Below are 20,882 nucleotides of genomic sequence, written 5' to 3' on the forward strand. Positions count from 1 at the left end.
GTTCTTTGAAGTCCTCTCAGATGTTGGTTGTATCCACAGACTGACTTTGCGTGAGATGATTGCCAGCAGCAATCTTGACTCCCATTACCATATTCTCCTATGGGAACTTTCTTACCCACCACCTTCCTGAGAGGGTCCTTAGCCTTGAGGTGATTAAAACTTAGGCCCTGGCTACTTGAAGTAATAACAGGAACAATGGAAATATGATAACCTGGGGCCTACCCCAGAACTGATGAAGTGGGTTTAAATCTCACCCCACCAACCTGCTACTACTATACCTTAAGGGACAGCCGGTGTAGACATGGGAGAAGTGTAAGGCCTCCGAGGGCTGTAAGGGCCTCCAAGTATGTCAGTTCTAAAGAGATGACCATATTAAACTAAATAGAAATGAATATGTATTTGAATCTAACCTTACCTATCATAGAGGACTTTTATTGATAGGCCAGAGATAGGACTGGCATTCTAGGAGAGAGGCGGTTGGAAGACCAGGCAAGTGTGGAATCACTGGGCAAAAAGCAAGTTGCCAGTTAGTTGCCTGAAACTAATAGGGCATAAATGGGAGAAAAGGTTAGAAAGGCAAGTTATTGGAGATAATAACAATGGCTAACTTTTATTGATCTATTATGTGTCAGACCCAGCACGGAGCACTTAACATGGATTATCTCAATTACTATTAATTGGTACTATGAGCATTCTTGTTTTATAGGTGAGTAAATGGAGGCTCAGCATTTGAACACTTGGCCAAGGCCCCAAGTGTTACAGCTGAGGTTGTCTTGAGCCCCTTAGCCTGCTCTCCCCCCTGAGGTGTTTGGTGCCAGCGCACCACTGAAGCTTTCGAATTAGAAGGAGGGCATTATGAATGCTGTGCTCCAGGAATATGAGCCATGTCAGATTGTATAGGACGGATAGGTGTGGACAGATGCTAGGAATGTGGAGATGGGATGGGAGGCTGTTAGAAGAGGCCAGGACAGTGTGATAAGGTCCCACCTGGAACCATAGCCAGAGCAGAGACTGGAGAGAACTGATTGTATGAGACTGCCTCTAGGATACCATCGGTGTGACTTGGAGACCAGTCGGATTCCAGGGCCATCAAGAGGGAGAACACTCTTAGGAACTGGATGGTAGAAAGAAGAAATACTGGATTATAAAGGGAGAGAGAGGAAGCTTTGTAATCAAGTGGGAATATCCTAACAGCTCAGTTACATAGCTGAACAAACCATCTCTTCCCTTGAGTCCCAATTCCTTCTCTTTGCAGCCAGACTCTGTTAGCCACCTTTTCTGTTGTCCTTTTGCAAGTACATGTTTCCACCCCATTTCATCACTTCTTAGGCACAACTGTTCACATTTTAACATACCTGGGTAAAGCTTCAGCTTATAATCAGTGGCATCTTAAAATCACTGCAAGCGTTTTCCCACATTTTAATACTACTGAAATAAGGATGCTTCCCACCTTTTAATGAAAGTATCATTGGTAAGAAAAGGAAAATCCCAGTATTGCTAAAGCTCATGCAGCCGGTTGCTGGCAAAGCCCAGAGTAAGCACCAAGGCTTCTGGGCCCTTCATCAGCTGGGTTACTGCACCTCACATAGTAAGTGGTTGCCTCCTGATACAGCATTACAGTAAAGCACATACGTGTTTGTTTGTTACAAGTAATTTGAGAAGGTTGGAAGGCATAGTTTAATGTGCCTCATCCTTCTATAGAACCTGGCTGCCATGCTTTGTTGTTCTAACTTGCCACCAACTAAGAATATTAACTCTGGGCGTTGGTCTCTTTTTCTATAAAAAACAAAAGATTAAGATGGCAAATCCCTTTCAGAACTCAATTTCTCTATTTTCACTTTTGTTTCTGTTTGACTAGGGATAGAGAATGGAGGTTGAACTCATTTAGGTCTTAGAAAGGGAGATGTCAGAATCAGTGTTGGAAAATACAGTTTTATCTAACAGTTTAAACATACTGCTGGAAATGTTCTGACCTTCAAAGTTTAGCAAAGTAACCTGACCTAATTTTTCCCCCCCACACACATACCCCTACCTGATTTTAGCCCTTAAATGTTATTACCAGACTGGTTCCTACTGGGCTCCCGCTAGCATGTTTCTTCCATGGGAACATTTTTATTTGACTTGTATGCATTTGCTTTTAGAATTGTGTGGTCCCTGTATTTAAAATACTCACACTTGGTGGGTGGTCAGAAAGACTAAATTCCTACCTAACCACCCCCCTCCTTCTGTTTGAAGTCCATCTGTAATGTCTTTGATTCCTTGTACCTTGAGTTAGACTTTTTTTGTACCTTTCATGTGACGTCTTCTTGCAGACTGGGGTTTAGGGAGTAGTTCATTTGTTGTAAGATTTTCAGTACTGGTACTGTCTGCCACTGCTTTCTCTAGTTAGGAGAATAATCATTTTCTTGAAACTTACCTCCAGTTTCTAATGAAAATCCTTATTCTGGGTGAGCACCTTCCCACCAGCATGTGCTCTTCACAGGTTCCATCTCTAGTAAGTTTTACTCTTGCCTTTTTCTTTCCTCATTGTCAACAATTTTATCCTGTCAAAATGAATTTCTTACAAGTCTTACAAGTCTCTTTCTTACAGAAGAGATTAAAGCCCAAGAAATGAAAGTTGGAGAAGAGCCAATCAGGTCTTTACTTTACATGAGTTATTCTGAACTCCAGAGTACCTGTTCCCCTTTTGTCTTAACACAGCAGATGCTCTACAAAGTAATTGCCGTGAATTTCTCTTTCCCCAAAGAATAGGTCTCATGGTAGCAAATGCAGTAATTGTTCATTTGCTTCCCTCGACGTTTCACAGTGTCCCCAGGGGTAGTGTTCAGGTGCTCCAGTCTTTGGCAGAAGAAATAAATTTTAATATTTATAGAAGTTATTGACACCTCTATCTGCCCTATTGGTGAGCGGATATGTATCACTGAAAATTTGAGTCTACTTCTTACAGAACTTCTGTATATTTATCTCTACTCTGGCTCTGAGGTTCATTTATAAGAGCATCTACTATGCTTTTTTTAAGTAAGCAAAGCTGTAGGAAGCGGATGGAAGAAGATGCCTTCCAAGTTAGCAGCCACATACACATCTGGACGGGGTTCCAGCTCTGCCACCCACTTGTGGCTGTGTAGGCTCTGGCGGATAAGTCATCCCACCTCTTTGCAACTCCTGTGTGTAATTTGGAGGTGATAATTCCTGTGCCTGCTTTGGAAGGTGTTCAAGCCATCAGTATGACACATGCAGGTTTAGTAGCGGCTGACTTAATTTCCTCTTGTATGGGATGTTCACTGAAGCATTATTTATAATAGCAAACAGTTGAAAGATTCAGTAGAGTAAATGTGTTTCAGAAGAATAAATTACAGTGGGGCAATGGAGTACTTTGCAACTTAAGAAAAGAATGAGGCTGATGGTGGGTACTGAATATAGTTGCTCCATACCACATACCAGGTACTTGTCTAAAGTACTCTGTGTATATTCATTCATTTTTGCCTTACAAAACCCCATGAAGTATGTACCCAGTTTTACAGTGGAGTAAACTAAGACACAGAAAGATTAAATGACTTGTTCAAGGCCCCACAGTCTGTAGATGGCAGAGCTGGGATTCAAACCCAGGCAAGCTGGCTGCAGTCTGCTTTCAGCCACCCTGTTAGGCTGCACCCCTATTAGACCTAATAAATAATTTTTGGATTTGCAGCTCTAGATGCAGAACTGAGAAAACAAAATTGAGTTTCTCATTCGTCCTTACATTCTGGGAGGTAGAGTGTATAACCAATATAGGACTTTGGATAGTAACAAGTTAGAGAAAGATAAAAGGGGAATATTTATAATCAGTCCTTTTTCTTCTCTGACTCCTTTTTTAGATATTCTGCACTTAAGCCTCCTCTTTTGGTGTAATCAGAAGTACAAACACAAAATAGCTCTATAATTATTGTCGTAAGAAGCCAGTATTCAAAAGCCCAATTGCCAATTGGCTAGCCTAGTGTGACAGATGAAGGGCATCCAGCATCAGTTTCCTTACCTGGCTCAGCTGTACCTGGGTTTGATTTACAAGGTGTATAAGATCTGAGAGGTGTGGGTGGGAGGGAAGGACACCCAAATCCTCTAGGGAGCCTCTGTCTCCAGAATGTCTGGTTTCCCTGGGCTGGAGGTGTTAGTCATGTGTATTTTGAAAACATCTACGAGGTCATTCTGACACAGGCCCTGCAAAGAGCTGCTTGTTCAGGATGAAGGTAGACATATTTCCCACCACCTTCAGTTCTCTTGAGATTATTAGGCTCTTTTAGAACTCATTTTCTTTCTCTGTGTGGGGTCACTAGGTGTGACAACATTTTGATGGCCATGAGTACCATAATTCCTTAAGTAAGAAAATTACAAAATTAACAGAATGGCTTACCTTACCATGGAATGTGACCAGGTAATAAAACAACTGTTGGCTTTAGACACACTTCACACAGAGATGAATAAATGATTACTAGATTGCTTGCTTTATTTTTTTTAATGATATGAAAGTTAAAAATTTTTTTGATTTTTTTTATTGAAGTATAGTTGATATACAAAATTATATTGGTTTCAAGTATACAACAATAATGATATGACAGTTACCTACATTAAATGCTCACCCCACCTAGTATAGTTACTATCTGTCAACATGGAAATATGTTACAGTACTATTGACTGTATTCTCTACACTGTGCTTTCATCCTCCTGACTAATTTATATTGTGATTGAAATTTTGTGCCTCTTTATCCCGTTCAGCTGTTTTGCCTACCCAACCCAGCCCCTACCCCTTGGTAACCACCCATTGCTTCTGTGTCTATGAATCTGTTGCGGCTTTATTTTCTTTTGTTTTGTTTTTAGATTCCACATATAAGTGAAATCATATGGTACCTGTCTTTCTCTGCCTGGCTTATTTCACTTAGAATGATACCCTGTAAGATTGTTTGCTTTTAAAAATGCCTCATTGTAGCAACCTTTTTTTAAAAAAAAAAAAAACACATTTTAATTTTGCCTTTCCCTCTCCGTATTCTCCTCCACACCCAAACAACATTTATAAAATGTGGGTGTTGAGATTCTTAAAAGAACAGATGTGTTTTTGTGTCACATGCCTTATTAATGGTACACCTGTTTGAATTAAATCTTTTAAGACATCTTCTCTTGGAGGGGGCTGCATAACTTATTCTTGTTAATTATGTTTCTCCATCCTCTTTTTAATTTCAGCTGAGGCTGTAACAATACCTTTGTATATTCTGTACAAATTAGCTTGGAGAACATGATAATTTATTTTGAATATTCAAGTAATCACATCAGTTAAAAGACTGCAATCAGATAAGAATTTTAAATAGCTGCCCATAGCAGAATATGTTGCTTACAGGCCTCTTAAATGTTTGTCTCGCAGCTATTTGTAGTTACAGTTTAATTTAGATGTTAGGGATAGATTTGAAGTACAGTTTAGCCTCTTTAAGCCCAACCTTTAAGGGAACCATTTAAAGGCATGCAAAAGATTTTGATGTCCATGATCTGCCCTGGCCATGGGTTGTCTTCTCCACAGTGTGCTTCAGCCACAAACGTGGTTGCCCTGTGAAACAGGTCAGGGCTTCTCCAAAGATCCCCTTAAAGAGTATCTCAGGAATTCCATGTCCACAGGAGAATGCTCTAATTACTGTTCTTACTTCATTTTCAGAGCAGCTCCTTTTTGTTTACTTTCAAGAAGTACTAGGCTAGGAATAGGCTCAGTGACCCCAAAGAAAAGTGGCTGTGAGTACCATGCACAGTGAGGTAGTTGTTTTTCATTGAGCCCTGGGACAGAGCTGCATGCTTGAGTCTATCATCTTTTTGAGAAATGGGACTGGTATATTTTAAAAGGCTTCCCAAAATTCAGGATTTAGCTGAAGACTTGCAAAGTACTGTTGGAAGGCTAATCTCAATGGGCGATGTACTTGCCCATGAATTCAAGCATCCAGCCCACCACCCATTGTCCATCTCAGATATTTATTTCTAATCCATGTCTTTCTTCTGAGTTCCAGACTCCTAACTTCTCATTAGCTAGGTTCACCTGTGTGCCTCTTTCTGGCCATCATAGTCAGGGTCACCACCAACGTCCACCAGTTTTCCCAAGCCATCAAGGTGGCAGTAGTGTTTGGGTCCTTACTGTCTCTTATCAACTACATACTTAACCTCATGTCCTCTTAACTGTCAGTCACCAAGTATGGTCCAGTCAGGTTCCTTTCTGTCCCTCTCTGCAGCTCCTCCTTTTTCCATTTTCCAGCCCTCATAGCGTATCAGCCCTTCTGTATAACTACAGTTTCTTCCTTGCTCCTTTTTTTGTCTCTCGTTTTCTGGTCCCCACTCTATTGTCACAATGGTCTTCTGACATGTTAACAGGGTCATATTACTCCACCCCAAAACCTTCATTTATTCCCTCTTCAGGCCCGTCCTTATAAAATAATAGTGGAAACTGACATGCTTTTTAAACCTTATTTTGGCTGGCCACAACATGGAGTCCAGGTTGGAGCAGACCATCTAGGTTGGACAGAACTTGTCTGCTTCAGTGGCCACCTGGGGACTAACTCATTGATCATTCACACTCACCATTGATGCTTGTTCTGCTGTCTGCTAAGTAGCATGGGTCCTACATACAGTACACCCATTGGCAAAGAGAGTCTTCTGCTTCCAGTAGAATTGAGGTATGTACTTGAATCATCACAATTACTGATACTGCTAATGTGACCACATATATTGCAGTTAGGTTTGGCTATAAGTGACAGATTCCCAAATGACAGGGGTTCCCACAATGGGATCTCAAAACCAGGTGGAAGTCTGTGTCTCCGCTAAAAGGCCGGGGACACAGTCCAGGGCTGGTTTAGCCCTTCTGTAGGCTCCTTACAGCTCATTGTGCATCAGACTTCGATTGTGACCCTCATCTTCCAGGCTACAGGATGGAGGAAGAGACAAAGGGCAGATGAGTCATTCGTGCTTTCTCTTAGAATTTCCCAGAAACTGCCCTATACAATTTTGGTTGTCTCCTTGGCCAGAACTTAAGCATGTGGCCACATGAAGCTGCAAGAAGAGGCTGGAAAAATCTCATTTTCATTCTGGGTGGCCATAGGCAACTTAAAGTCCAGCTACTCAATATACAGTTTAGACAGTTAGCACCACTCTGCCATATGTGGTGGATGAGATTGACAGTCCTGCCCACATGGAATTTAGAGTCTGGTTAAGAACACCGACAAATGAACACTACAGTGAGGAGAGGACTATGAGACTATAGTGTAGGATCCTCCAGGAGCAAACAGAAAGTCCATCTAAATCATAACTGGGAGGGTCAGGATGGGCTGCCTGAAGAATAAGCAGGATTCTGGTGTAAGGAGGCAGTAGGCGGAGTATTCAAGCAGAGGCTCTGTGGGAGAGGGACTGGTAGCTGGGGGATGGAGCTGAAAGGAAGGAAGGAAAACCAAAGGAACAAGCAGGGGCCGGATCATATGGGTTCTGGGGGCCACATTCAGGAGTTTGGACATTTCCCTAAGAGCCTTTAACTAATTTCAAGGAGGTAAGTAATCGAGAGAGATGCTTTTTGGAGGGTGGGGAACAACACAAGACTAGAGGCAGGGATAATCTGAGAGTGCATTAATCCTGTTGAGACATGACTAAAACAGTGGCTTTGAGGATTCAGCAAAGTGGATACAAATTGTAACAATTTAAACTTAATAGAGCTTAAGAACAGGGAAAGAATTCAGAAATTATTTTGTCTACTTTTTCACTTTTGATAAAACCAAGGTTGAGAGGTTTAATGGCTTGCCCAGCGTCACACAGCTAGCTGTAGAATGTCACTGCTGAATGTGTCGATTTTGGAGTGCAAGGCATTTGGGGGCATTCAGAGAAGGCAGATGCCATTGGACTGGTCCTAAAAAGATGAGTGCAATTCGAACAGGAGAATGTAGAGGGTCTGCCACGTAAAGCAAATGATGTGAGACTGGGTGTGGAGAAGCCCAGCTATGTTTGATGCTCTTAAATTCTACAGTGCTAGCACTGTACTAGGGTCCTTCAAGGAAGTAGTTTAAGATAATACTGCAGAAGTGTTTTGAAGTCATGGAAGGCTTTAGCATAAGATTAAATGATTTAGATTTAATTCTTTAAGCAACAGGTAGCCAGTTAATGCTTGGTATCAGGGCCAGCTTTTTGACAGCAAAGTTGGCATTTTGTTTAACTTCTCCATGTCTTGGTGCCCTGCACCGGGGCGTTTGTTGTCGGCAGGATAAGGGCCTCCCGAAGACATCCATGTCTCTAATCTCTAGTACCTGTGAATATGCAGTTACAGTCCTGGGGAATTAAGATTGCAGATGAATTAAGGTTGCTAATCAGCTGACTAAAACAGGGAGAGTAACCTAGGTTGTCTAGATGGGCTCAGTGTAGTACAAGCACCCTTCAATGTGGGAGAAAGAAGAGAACTGACTGGAGAGGTGATGCATGAGGCAACGGGGCCCCATTTGCTGGCTTTGGAGATGGACGAAGGGACCATGAACCAAGAAATGGAGGCAGTCTCTAGAAGATGGAAAGGCAAGGAAAAGGATTCTCTGGCAGAGCCTCGAAAAGGAATGAAGCCATGCTGACACCTTGATTTTAGTCCAGTCAGACTTGTTTGGGACTTCTCATGTCCTGAAATGTAAGATAACTGTTGTTTGAAGCCACTAAGTATGTTGTAACTTGTTAAGCAGCCAGAGGAAACTAATGCAGTGGTCAGGGTTTGTTTGCCTAGTGAATGAGAGCTGAGCTTTATAAGATCAATGTGGCAGATTATTAAATGGATTGGATAGGAGGAGGTTCTGGAGGTCAAGGAGCCTGTAGAAGACTGTTCAGGCAAAGAGGATGAAGATTAGACTGGACAGGGGGGTGGAAGTGGTGGAAATAGTGCAGACCCAAACCCTGGGTGGCCAGGAATCCAGTGAGGGCAAGGGATGGAGCATGCCTTCTGGGCTTCATTCCTGGGGAGCTTGTAGGGCCAGCAACAGAGTAAGGGAGTCAGAAGGCAGAGAGGAGGTTGTGAGGGAAGAGTGATGAACTTGGTTTGACTTACTGTGCTTGAGGTTCAGGAGCACCACACTTACGTAAGGTGGAGAGACAGCAGAAGGAAGGGTGTATTTCATTGGTCATGATTTATCTGTATTCTTTATTTAAATTTCTCCAGTAAGAGACTCAGCAATCCTTTTTAAAAATACAGTATGTCACATTCCTTAAAGTTAAGATTTTCCTAGTGTTTTACCTAAATCATTTCTGCTGCCATTTGAATTCTATATACCCTTAATGTTTATTATTAATAAATGAAAATAAGTTAATACTAAATAATTAATATATTGAAGTAACAACATAGTTCTCTGTGGATAAAGTGAAGGTTCCTATGGCCAGGATTCTCACCTGGCCCTGGTCGGCTTGCTCACTACACATGTAGGCAATACGTTGTTATTGACTTTATATAAAGAGCTTTGCCCAGGGCTCTGGGCGACAACAATGGCATGGCTGCACAGCTGCAGGAGAGCAGAGAGTGGTGGCAGCGCCGAGGACGAAGACTGAGACAGCTGCATGGACAGAGGCCCAGAGGCAGAGACAGCTTGCTGCACGCAGACTTGTTCTGAGTGGACGGGATTCTAGTGATTCATTCACCTGCCACTGTGGGAATAAAGTTGGGTATAAACTCTTTCACTCCAAGAATGTTCCATTGTCATTTTTTAGTCTTTCCAATGGGTTTCAGCCCCAAGCAAGTTCACTATGGTGAACTTGTCTCATTCAATGAGACATTGAATCCATAGTGAACTTGCTTGGGGCTGAAACCCATTGGCAAGACTCCTTCTCTTGCGCATTTTACCCTGTTCTGCTGGTCGTCTTCCCAAAGAAAGCAAGAAAAAGAAAAATCATGAGTGTGTTTACAGTGGGCAGTACAATTGAAATGTTAATCATGGGCACTGAGGTATGGGATTAATTAATCTTTTCTCTCTTCCTTCTGAACATGGTATAATCGTGTTGTACATGGTTTATTTTTCTGGATGTTTTGGGGGTTGGTCTCTTTGTTATCCAGTCTGTCACTCACACCCATATGTTCCTCTCTGGGTCCTGATATTGTCAGATCTCACCCACTGTATTGCGGAGGATAGAGCCCTAAACAAAAGTTGGCTTGTGCTAAAAAAGGGAAGTGGATGCTGCTTGTAATAGTATTTCCACGTCTGTTCTAAGAAATATCAGTTTGCCTTCTGTTGAACACTTACTGTAGACATGGTTACATCCTGAAAGTTCTTGGCTTCTGAATTGCTTTGTTTTTATAATGAACCTAGATGTAATGATAGCCTATTTTCTGAGAAATGAGAGAGAAACTGTTTTAGCAGCTGTATAGACTGTATTGACTTTGGAGATTTTTTCCCTATGGTATCACATTGCCTTCCTATCTGTCTAGTGATGCTGTTTGATCTCTTTGATTACTGTCTTTCTACTTGGTGACATTTGCACAATATAATTTGCGCTTATAAGTGAAAAGATATTTTTCAATGGAGGCTATACTGAGTATAATTTTCTTAAAGCCTGTAAAGATATGAGGTATAACTAATAAAGTAATGACTTCCATAAACCACACATGAAAATCACTTTAATCTCAATGAGGTATTTATAGTTCATTCTTCAGAAAAGGAAGGTTGAGACAAGAAATCCCATTCATTCTAGCTTGACCAACTAAACTTTCTGTTCTCCCCTTTGCTGTTTGATTTGATTAAAATAAGATTTATGTATGTAAATTTTTGGTTGTCATTTACATAAATCAGTATCTTTATAAGACAAAGCCCCCAAAAACATCTAGGAAGCATAGACCGAGTGTAACACGATTAAACCATATTGAGAGGGAGGACAGGAAGAAGGTGTGAATTTTGTACCACAGTGCCCATCATTCACATTTCAACTGTACTGTCCACTGTAACAGTCATTTTTTTCTTTCTCTCTTTCTTGAAACCAAGTTGTTTACCCTAATGAGACAGTCTACCTGGCTTACAGGTATTTCTCTGTAAAGTTTCCCAAACTAAGAAAGCAAATGGAGAAAATATTTTGTGGAGAAAACGTTTTGTAGAGAGAAACCTGCAAATACCTGCTCTGACCATGACCTAAAGGTGAATGCTGTGAGCTCTGGTGTAAAAGCATGGAGTTTCTTGGTAACAGATGGGAGTACATAATGTGTCTTTACAGCAGGTAAGTATTAAGCTTCCTACAGGATTTGTTCTCTCATTGACACTACTCCCTTTCAGAGAAATACTGTTGTAAACTACGCGGGTCCTGCTTGGAAGGTGAAGTGTCACTCATAGATTCTTATTTAGGAGGAGAAGGGAGTGTCATATAATTTTCTCCCTCTTTTATTCATGTTCATTCAGTCTCCATCTCTCTGCTGACCAGCTTTCGTCCTTCTGGCACTCTGCTTTCTTTCTGGTGATTATATTCCTGTTCAGTGTCAGGGCCATACCTGCAACTGACACCCCGCCTTAGAAGCGAAAAGGAGGTGAGCCCAGCGGCCAGCCACTGATGCAGCCTGCAGTGGAAGATGGCATTCTGTCTGAAGAGGCTGCATTTTGAAGTTTTTGAAAATGGGCATTTGAGAACTGGCACTGTTTAGCAAACTGAGTGAAAATCAGGTAACTTGAGGGATAGCAGGCAAATGGAAAGTGTGGTTTTAACAGGTGTTTTGTTGTGGCAAGTTGAAGTCAGGAAAATGAATTTCTGACTTTCATTCTGAGTTCGTGTTCTCGTCTCTCTGTCTTCACACACATGCACCGCACACACTTTGGTGTTTGTGTAGTGGTTTATGAGTGAATTACTGTATTTGCAGTAATACCTAGTGTGATTGAACTACAAGAAACTTGTGTTTCTCATAGTTTGACTTAAAATTTTAATTTTTGGTGAAGAGTTTCCAAGAGGAGTGTCCTCATTTGGAAGAGCAGTGATACCATGCTTTGGCTAAACAAACTTTCAGAGTTTTTGTGCACCCATAGTAGTATGAAAATCAGCTCATCCTGTTTGAGGTTGTTACTACATGTAATTGGATGAGTTAGTGGGGAACCAGTAAGAGCTTAATTATTCCACAGAGTAAATTAAAATATGTTCATTATACAAGTTTTATTCACTATTGTCAGTTTGCTTTCAAAATGACTGTTTTAACAAATTTCAAGTATTTGAGTGGTTTTTAAACTGGACTCCAAGTTAAATTTACCTCCTGAAATCAAGTATAAAGACACATTCTTTTTGAGGTACACTTGGCATTTTGCCTTTAATTGAGAAGTTAAATTTGTCTTTTAGAAATAAAACCTTATAGAGAGGGGAAATCTGTACACAAATTTTGACACAATAGCTCTCAAACTTTTTGATCTTAGGGCCTACACTTTTAAACATTATTTAGAACCTCACAGAGCTTCTGTTTATGCAGATTGTACCTATTGGTATTTATTAGAAATTAATTTTAAGTTTTTTTAAAAAAATTATATAATTAGTGATACATCTAAAAATAACTAGTCCACTACATGGTAAAATAGGTAACTTATAATGAAATATATATATATATAATGAACTATATATATATATATATAATGAAAAATATATTCCCCCCCCAAAAAATTGGCAAAAATGTCAAATGTCTGTTTTCTCTAACCTACTGCATATTTAGTTTAATGAAAAACAGCAGGATCCTCCTCTCTTCTTCTGCATTCAGTCCTTTATGGTATCACATCATGTAATCTCTGGGACACTTTACAATGAGAGAGCTGAGATTGAAAAAAGTTGAAAAATAGTCTCTTTGTAGTATTATAAAAAAAAGTTTTATCTTACAGAACCCTGAAAAAGGCCCGGGGACCCTCAGAAGTATCTGGACTTTACTTGAGGACCAACCCCTGTTCTAACCAGGTCCTATTTTATTGTATGTTGAAATAAGCACCACCCTTCTGCTTAGCTATGAAAACATTTTTTCCCCTGATTTCAGCAGCTATTGCCCTGTTTCCTTCAGCCTGAGTAAATTTCTTGATTTATGCCACAGGATCTCTGAATGTCACCTTCATATTTTAGCTTCACGAGGAGGATTGGTTTTGACCATTTTATCAAAGAAATGTATCTGTGGAGTGCCCTGCTTAGGTAGGATATAACAACTTAAGAGTAGATTCATGGCTTCTGACTTTATTAGTTCTTATGCAAATGCTGTATTGCAGGACTGCAGTAGTCAGTTTTTAAAATAAGCATCCAAAGCAAAGCAAAATAGGAGTAAATGAAGAGATCAAGGTCTCAGTGTAGCATAAATAGCTTTTTAGGTGTTCATTTTATATTTTTATCTCATTCTCTGTGCTATCTATACATTATAACATTTGGGCCTTCAAATTGGCTGATCTTTGGGCTAGTTTTTAAAATAGCAAATTTCTTTTTTGTTCATGCCTGTTTGAGAGGCATTTTTTTAACTATTGATTTCTGAACACTGAATTTGCTTTAATCAAAATTTGTTGCATCATATCCCACATCCCCACCTTGTTCTATTTAACCCATATCATTTCATTTGTTATTACAAGGTTTCTCTGGCTTTTTTTGTATAATATCCAATCACATAGAGCTCTGCTTTTGTGACTAGTAAATACTGCTGGTTCCCCTTTGTTTTACTCTAGGGAATTCTTTCAAGGTGTTTATAACCTCAGGTTCTGTGATATCTGAATCAGGTACCAGTACATGTTGAGCTGCTCTTTGTAGATGCTGAGATTTTTTTATGGGCTATGTTTTGTTCAGTATGACAGTAGCCATGGGGCACTGGCTGCTGAAGTAAGGTATCGAACACCTGAAATATAGCTAGTGCAACTAGCTTAATAAAAATTCAGTTGAATTTTTAGCTTAATTTTAATTAATGTACATTTAAATAGGCACATGTGACTCATGTCACTCTTACTGGACTGCAATTCTGAGGGTATCTGGCAGCAGCTTTTTGATGACCCATGCCTGTCTCATTCTTGACCTCAGCATTTTTTACATGCTCATCCATTCATTATTTCCAAGAGTTTTGTGTATTTTATCCATCACTTTTAGAAGTGTTTCATTACCTTTATAGGGTAGGTTTCGCTAGCTATAGATTGCTTCATTACCAGAAACAGAACTAGAAGGAATATTGGGGCTGGAAAAGTAGAAGCTGTTGACATTGACTGCTTTTTATGAGATCTTGAGGTGGTTTTGATGAGATTTAAGGGGAAAACAAGGTTAAAGAAAGGATCTTTATATTGGGGATACTTGAACAGATTTGGTGGCAGAAGAAAAGGATCCTATAGAGCAGAAATTGAAGGCCGAAGGGAGAAATAGTTTAATCAATTCTTGAAAGAGGCAGGAAAGGATCCAGAGTGCAAGTAAGAGGAAGTGAAGCCACTCTGTATTGGGAGAGAAAAGAAAGACTTTTTCTTAAAGTATTTAAAGTTTTTTCTTGAAGTGAAAAATCACGTAAAATTGGCTGTTGTAAAGTGGACGGTTCAGTGGTATTTAGTTACTCCACAGTGTTGTACTCCACGCCTCTGATTCAGAGCACGGTCATCGCCCCCAGAGACCCTGTGCTGCTCCTCGGCCCACTCCTCCGTCTCTTCCCCTCCCCACGGCCTCTGGGCAACCGCTGACCTATCTTTCATGGGTTTGCCTGTTGTAGGTATTTCATATAAATAGAATCCTACAGTACATAACCTTTTGTAGCTGGCATTTTCATGTTGCGTGTTTTCCGGGTCCATCTACATTGTAGCATATAGAAAGTGACATGACATTTTAAGGAGAGGAAGTTGTGAGGAATTCATATTGACAGCCTGAATCTCAGCAAAACAGCCAGCTCAGCCAGTTGGATTTACCTGATTAAGGCTCTCCAGGGGTGGATGTGCCATCAAGAGTCTGTGTGCCGAGTGGGGGATCCAGTCTGAGCAGGGAAACATACCCCCAGGGCCAGGTCTGGGTCAGGTGATGATAATCACTGATAGCAAATGACTGGGAGACAGGGCAGTAGGAACTTGCTCTAAGAGGGGTGTTGAGGGAGGTCACTGAGAGGAAGTGACCCTCAGTAGTCATGTGAGCTGGACCCCGGCAATGGAGGCTCCTCACCCCTTCCCCTGTCACTGAAATGTGGGTTCCACTTGCCCCCCACAGGCTGCCCCAGGGACACAGCTTTGAGATAAATGTGGTATTGAGAGCATCTAGATAAATACCTTGACAACCCAGTTGAGGCCTCTATATAAAACTTGAGATTCTGGCAGGCATATGAGGAGATTTGCTCATCTTGCAGCCGCCCAAGACAAGCCCTATGTGTAAGTCCCCTTGTTTATTAAGCCTGCCACCTGCCAACCTCAAGTGGTCTGCCTCTCTCTTCAGTCTCTTCCTGCCCTCCTCCTCTGGGGGCCAGTTTCAGATGCATCTGAGAGGCCCCCAAGGAGCTTGTGGACCAACAAGGGGGAGGAATGCCCTATTTCAAAACGGGGTACATTTGGGGTCCCAAGTTAGAGAATACATGTGGAAACATGAGTTCATCTAAAGCAGGAGTAATCTCTTTTGCCTGTGGATCAGAGCCTCCTGTAACTTGTCACGGTGAGCAGGTGGGCAGACCAAGTGTCATGGGGGCAAGTCGGGTGGAGGCCCTGTGGTCATGGCCTGCCGGGTAGTGACACGATGCCCTGAGGGCTTCTCACTCAGCTCGCAGCAGGGCGGTGGGAAGCAGACTTAAATTTCTCCCTGCTTCCTTTGATGAGGGTTGAGTCAGCCTTCTGGCTGGTGCCGAGAGCAGCAGTGGAGGGCAGTGGTATCAAAGGCAAGGCCTCCACAGGGCCCAGCTGTCTTCTCCCAGCTGCCCACAAATAAAGGTCAGAGGACTACCTGGCTTCCATGGTCTTCTCCACATTTTGTCCCAGGCTGCTCTCCAGCCTCACAACCCAGCTTACCACTCATGCTGAGACAGGGACCATAAATGTAGCCAGAGTAGGGTGAGGGCCTCCGGAAAAAGCAAGGCGAGTTAATTATAGTCAGAGCAGTGTAACAACATGCAAGGAAACCCCCTACCAAACTCCGGATTAAACTCTAGAGTCATTCTTCAGTGAGATCAGTTAATATTCCCCAAATAAAGGAAAGTATCTCTGCATAGCCCATGTTTTTATTTTGTTAATCATTTATAATCATGTATAAGATTCACTTTAGCATGCTAAAAGGGACTTAATGTCTCATCAAGGACAAACATCCTAAGACCACTTTTAACAAGTCCACATTCCTAAGCCCCTTATCGCATTACCAAAAATCCTCTACTGCCTATAAAACCCCTAGACAACACACAATTATGGGCTCTCTTGTTCCCTTCTGGTGGGCCAGGAGCTCTGTCTTCTCACTTTATCTTTAAATAAAAGCCTCTCCGTGGCTCTCCTACCTTGAGTGTTTGCTAAGTTCATTCTTCAACTCCGCAAACAAGAACCCTGGCATCAATGCCACAGATACATAATGGTTACCCACTGTGTGCTGAGGGCTGATGTGCTGGTACATGGTGAACCAGACAGGCACAATTCTTGCCTTTAAGGACTTAGTACTAACTAAGTGTTAATTTGTATTTGGGGTGTGATTCGAATGTAAAAGGGACTTAACCCAGCTTTAAGCAAAGTGAGGGGTTGTAGGTTGTACCCAAAGAACAAGGGAATACAGTTGAAAGTCTTTAGCCAGGAATGGCATGATCAATATTGGTGGTTAAAAACTGGCCTAGTGGAGTGTGGATATGGAGAGAAGGGGGTTAAAATGGGTATCTGAAAGCCAGCCAGGAGCACAAGTGAAGAAAATGGTGCCCTGGTTTGGAATGGTAGTGCAGATGGGAGGAGGTAGATGATTATAAGGTACTTGGGAGACAGCATCAGCAGGTTAAGCAATGGTTTGATTGAGTCACCCTGGTGCCCTGCCCCTCCTGCCTACTGTATCCCTTCATGTCTCCATGCCGCATTTCATGCTGTGCCTCGGCTTGAAATACCCATCAAGATTCTGCCTCTTAGGCCTTCCACCTTGTAAAATCCTTGATAACCTAGCACATGCTACTTGGGTGAAGGCTTCTCTGATCCCCTACTCAGAATCAATTAACAAATATTTATGGGTGTTTGCATGTGTTAGTGCACTTTGAATCATTGCTGATGTGGTTTTCTGATGAAGGTGAAGCGTAGTTGCTTGGCTGCTTAATAAAGTTGGGGTAGAATTGGTAACATTCTTTGGGCCCACCCAGTGTCATGTTCTGCCCAGAGTGCAGCAGCTCATTCCCCACTTCCTTGGCCTCCCCACACCTCCTAAGCTTGTATCCGTTCAGGTCATTCCTGAGGAAGTTTCTGGATGTCCAGCCCCAGATCTCTTCCTCCTCAGCACACAACCTGCCCCCTTTGGCTATCCCTGTCTCTTACAGGGTGCTCCCGCGGAGATAACTTTCTATGTATATGCAATTCCAGATATGTTAAACAGTTACAGACTCTCTGAAGTGCACTCCAGCCAGAAGAGTGCTTATAAATGGTTGGCATGTGTAAGTACCTACAAATGGCTCGTGATCTTCATAAATTCCCATAAGTGATAGATGAGATAGGGACACTTAAAAAAACAGCATTTGGGTATAAGTGTCATACATTTGGCCTGTGATGCAGTAATGGGTATCTTAGCCTCGAATTTGTGTTTTAAATTGAAGGATAGTCCCCCAAGTGATTCTACTTTGCTGTGTCTTTGCATAAATTATTTTGCTCTTGGATAGGACATCTAAACAACTGAGAAGTGGGTCACTAGTAAATCAGATGCGAAGCAAATGGCATTTTGGATGCTAAGTTGTCATCTGAGCTTCCTGAAAGAGCTTCACTGTAGGACAGGATTTTCACATTAGAAAGGAGGCCTGGAACATGGGCATAGCCAGGAGACTGGAGGACTTGTAACAGTGCTTTTCTTCCTTTTCTCTGTCTGTGTGGAATAGGGTTATCAGTACCCTCAAAATTCCTTGGCCTCCCAGCCTTTGAAGAGAGGTGGAAGGCTTATTTATGCGGTAGACCTACAGGCCTTTTCTAATGTTTGCACCCTTGAGAGCTCTTCCTTAGGTCAAATCTCAAGCTAATGGTTCTCCTTTTTTGATCCTCTTTGGATCTTTAGAAAGAAATTCTGGGTTTTTTTTTTTCCACAGTTGTTCATTCTTTAGCTTTTTGTTTTAATTGACTAGATTAAAACATTGTCATAGGCCCATTTTTTAAAAAGTCTTTTAACTCTACCCATGTTTTTTAAATGTGTATTCTTAACTACATAAATGTATGTAAAACATAGATATGGAATTCTCTAACTGATTTTATTATATGCCTGCATATCTATATTTTAAAGGGATATGGGCAAATTCATGATTCATGCTGGCTGTAGGAACCAGCAAGTGCTGAATATGGTAGATGTTCCATATCATACTATACTCCAGAACACTCAAACCAGAAGTTTCCACTTTAGATTTTTTCTGATCATAGCATCAGTGCAACTGTCATTAATACTTGCTTTTATGTACTTCTAAGCAGGCCTGCTACCTGAGAATTAATATGACATTGATGCTGTCTACAGGCCCCCAAACTGATGATTCATTTGAATGAGGAAGAAAAACCAAATCAAGTGTGTGGCACATAAGTAATGTAGTCAGCTGTAACCATGGGCTCCCTGACACTCCCTTTTGTACAACATTGTCTTGGTGGTAGGTTGCTTTGGGCATAAATTGTTACTCACAAAACCTTAGATTGTTACTTAGGTCTCAGTAGTGCGTTACAGGTATTTGTAGGTTGCTAGTGTAATGGACTTGTGTATTTTCCTAGCAGAAAAGTAATTTCATTATGAGAGGCAGTTAAGAGCTCAGGTTGTGGGCCCATGCAGCTCACAACCTGAATCCCATAAGCCAAGTCCAGCTCAATAACCAAAAACTTCTCATATGTGAGCCTCCATTTCCTCCTCTAAACAATGGGGAAAATAACCCTTTACATGGTTACTGAAAAGATTAAATAGTGCATGTGAAGTGCATGATATGCTTATCACATACCAAATGTTCACTGTTAGTTGCTGTGGTGATGATTATTATCATTGTTTTTGTTTCTGTTTTTAATGCTACCAGCCTTAGGCGGGGTGGGGGCAGGGCACTCTCTAAAGGAAGATTATGGTTTCATAATGAAATCCTCTTAACTCATTAGTGAGATGTTACAATCTGTAATGATGGGAGATTTGTTTGTTGCTAGAACAAGTTAGGCCAGAGTTAACTCCATTTCCTCCTCTTAGATCTTGGATAGCTTATCCTAGTGCCTGCCTCAGGTGTTGCTAATCAGATTTTCCTTTCAGTGTCACTGACGTCTCAGATAGTGGGCCACTTGTCGTCATGAGGATTTTTATGACCAGAGTAGGAGTTGGTTGATTCTAAATTGAAGCTGTCAGGTCCTACATTTCTTAATATTTATTCTGCATGTGGTGATTGAGCTGATAAGTACAGGCAAGAGGACTCTGTGGGGTTTCTCACTGTGTCTGTGAAATGCATATGAAATTTCTCTGTGAGCAAGTCAAAATATTTTTCTGACCGCTCTCTCAGTGCCTCTGTATGGGATTGGAAACGTCAAGCTGTTTATGATGCTTTACTGACAATAGTGTGATAATGACTTAAACCGAATTTTGCTGGCTTGGCTCCTGATTGGCAACGCTGGCCTATCTTCTGCAAAATGTTGTGTACACAGGTAAGGAACCAACTGTGGAAGAGTTGAGCTCTTCAGGTTCTTAAATACATAAAACATTTGGTTGTTTTAAAGCTAGTATTATGAGCCTTTCTTACTAGAAATGAATTTACTCTTGTTTCACAGGGCTGTTTTGTGGTAGGCTTGTAGATTGTTTTTTAAAAAACAGTCTGTATCCCTACACAAAATAGATACTTAAAAAATACTTGAACTGTGCTTTTTAAAATCCATACCTGTTCTCAAGGATCACTATTATTTATGTAAGGCAAAAATTCTTAAAGGTTTTAAAAGCCGGTAACTATTATATTTAGTTGTCTGGTTTAAGGGAGAACTTTTGTGGAATGCAGACAATTCTGTTTACTAATTACCTGAAAGAAAGACTGTTAACATAAGTGACCAATTAACAAATACCAGCTTATATTCACAAATTAATCCTTTACAAAGCAAATACACAGAATTATTCATTTTTCTGTTGTGAGCATTAGCCAGAAATGCCTATTTGTGCAATTTTTCAATGTATATATTCAGTGTTTCTTTAATCAGCCATTGGGATTTCTGTGTGATTTATATTTTTAATACACACATAGAACATTTTGTATTAGACTAAATTAGTGCAAAAAATCTTGTTTTGTCTTTTATGGCTGGGGTGCAATCATATAAGCTGTTCATGTGGACCCTGCTGGTGGGACTGTTAATAGGTAAAAGTGTTTTGGAAAGAAATTTTGCAGTATGTCTGAAGAAGATTCCACAACCTAATTAGCGAATTTCTGGCTTTTTAAACAATTAAAATACAGTTAAAGTTTTATGTGCAAAGATATTCATCACAATATTAAGAACAGTAAGAACTTGGAAAGGGATTAAATGACTAATAATGAGGGAATGAAGCATTATATAAATATAGCTCCAGAACTCGAATTAGGTTCATGAAGAAAGTGATTGCCACAGTGTTGAAGTGCAAGATTACAAGCATATGCTTTTTTAAAGCATAGAAAAGTAGAAGAAATGGAATTTTATTTTATATATTATTAATGTTTATTATATTAGCATAGCTCAATCCTCAATGTTCTAAGTGAACCGCCTCATCTGATTAGGTGTGTATTATTGTTGGTCACATTTGAAGGGAATAATGCAGGTGAGAAGGCTGAGGCTTTCAGA

General features: G+C 40.9%; 1 protein-coding gene across 3 annotated transcripts in view; it reads left to right on the plus strand.

Moving 5' to 3' along the window:
- Window positions 1–20,882, plus strand: part of ELOVL5 (ELOVL fatty acid elongase 5) — a 69,188-nt gene that overhangs the window by 3,325 nt on the left and 44,981 nt on the right. The gene's annotated exons all lie outside the window — the stretch shown is intronic.

This window comes from Manis javanica, chromosome 16, assembly GCF_040802235.1.
Source record: "Manis javanica isolate MJ-LG chromosome 16, MJ_LKY, whole genome shotgun sequence".
NCBI lineage: Eukaryota > Metazoa > Chordata > Mammalia > Pholidota > Manidae > Manis > Manis javanica.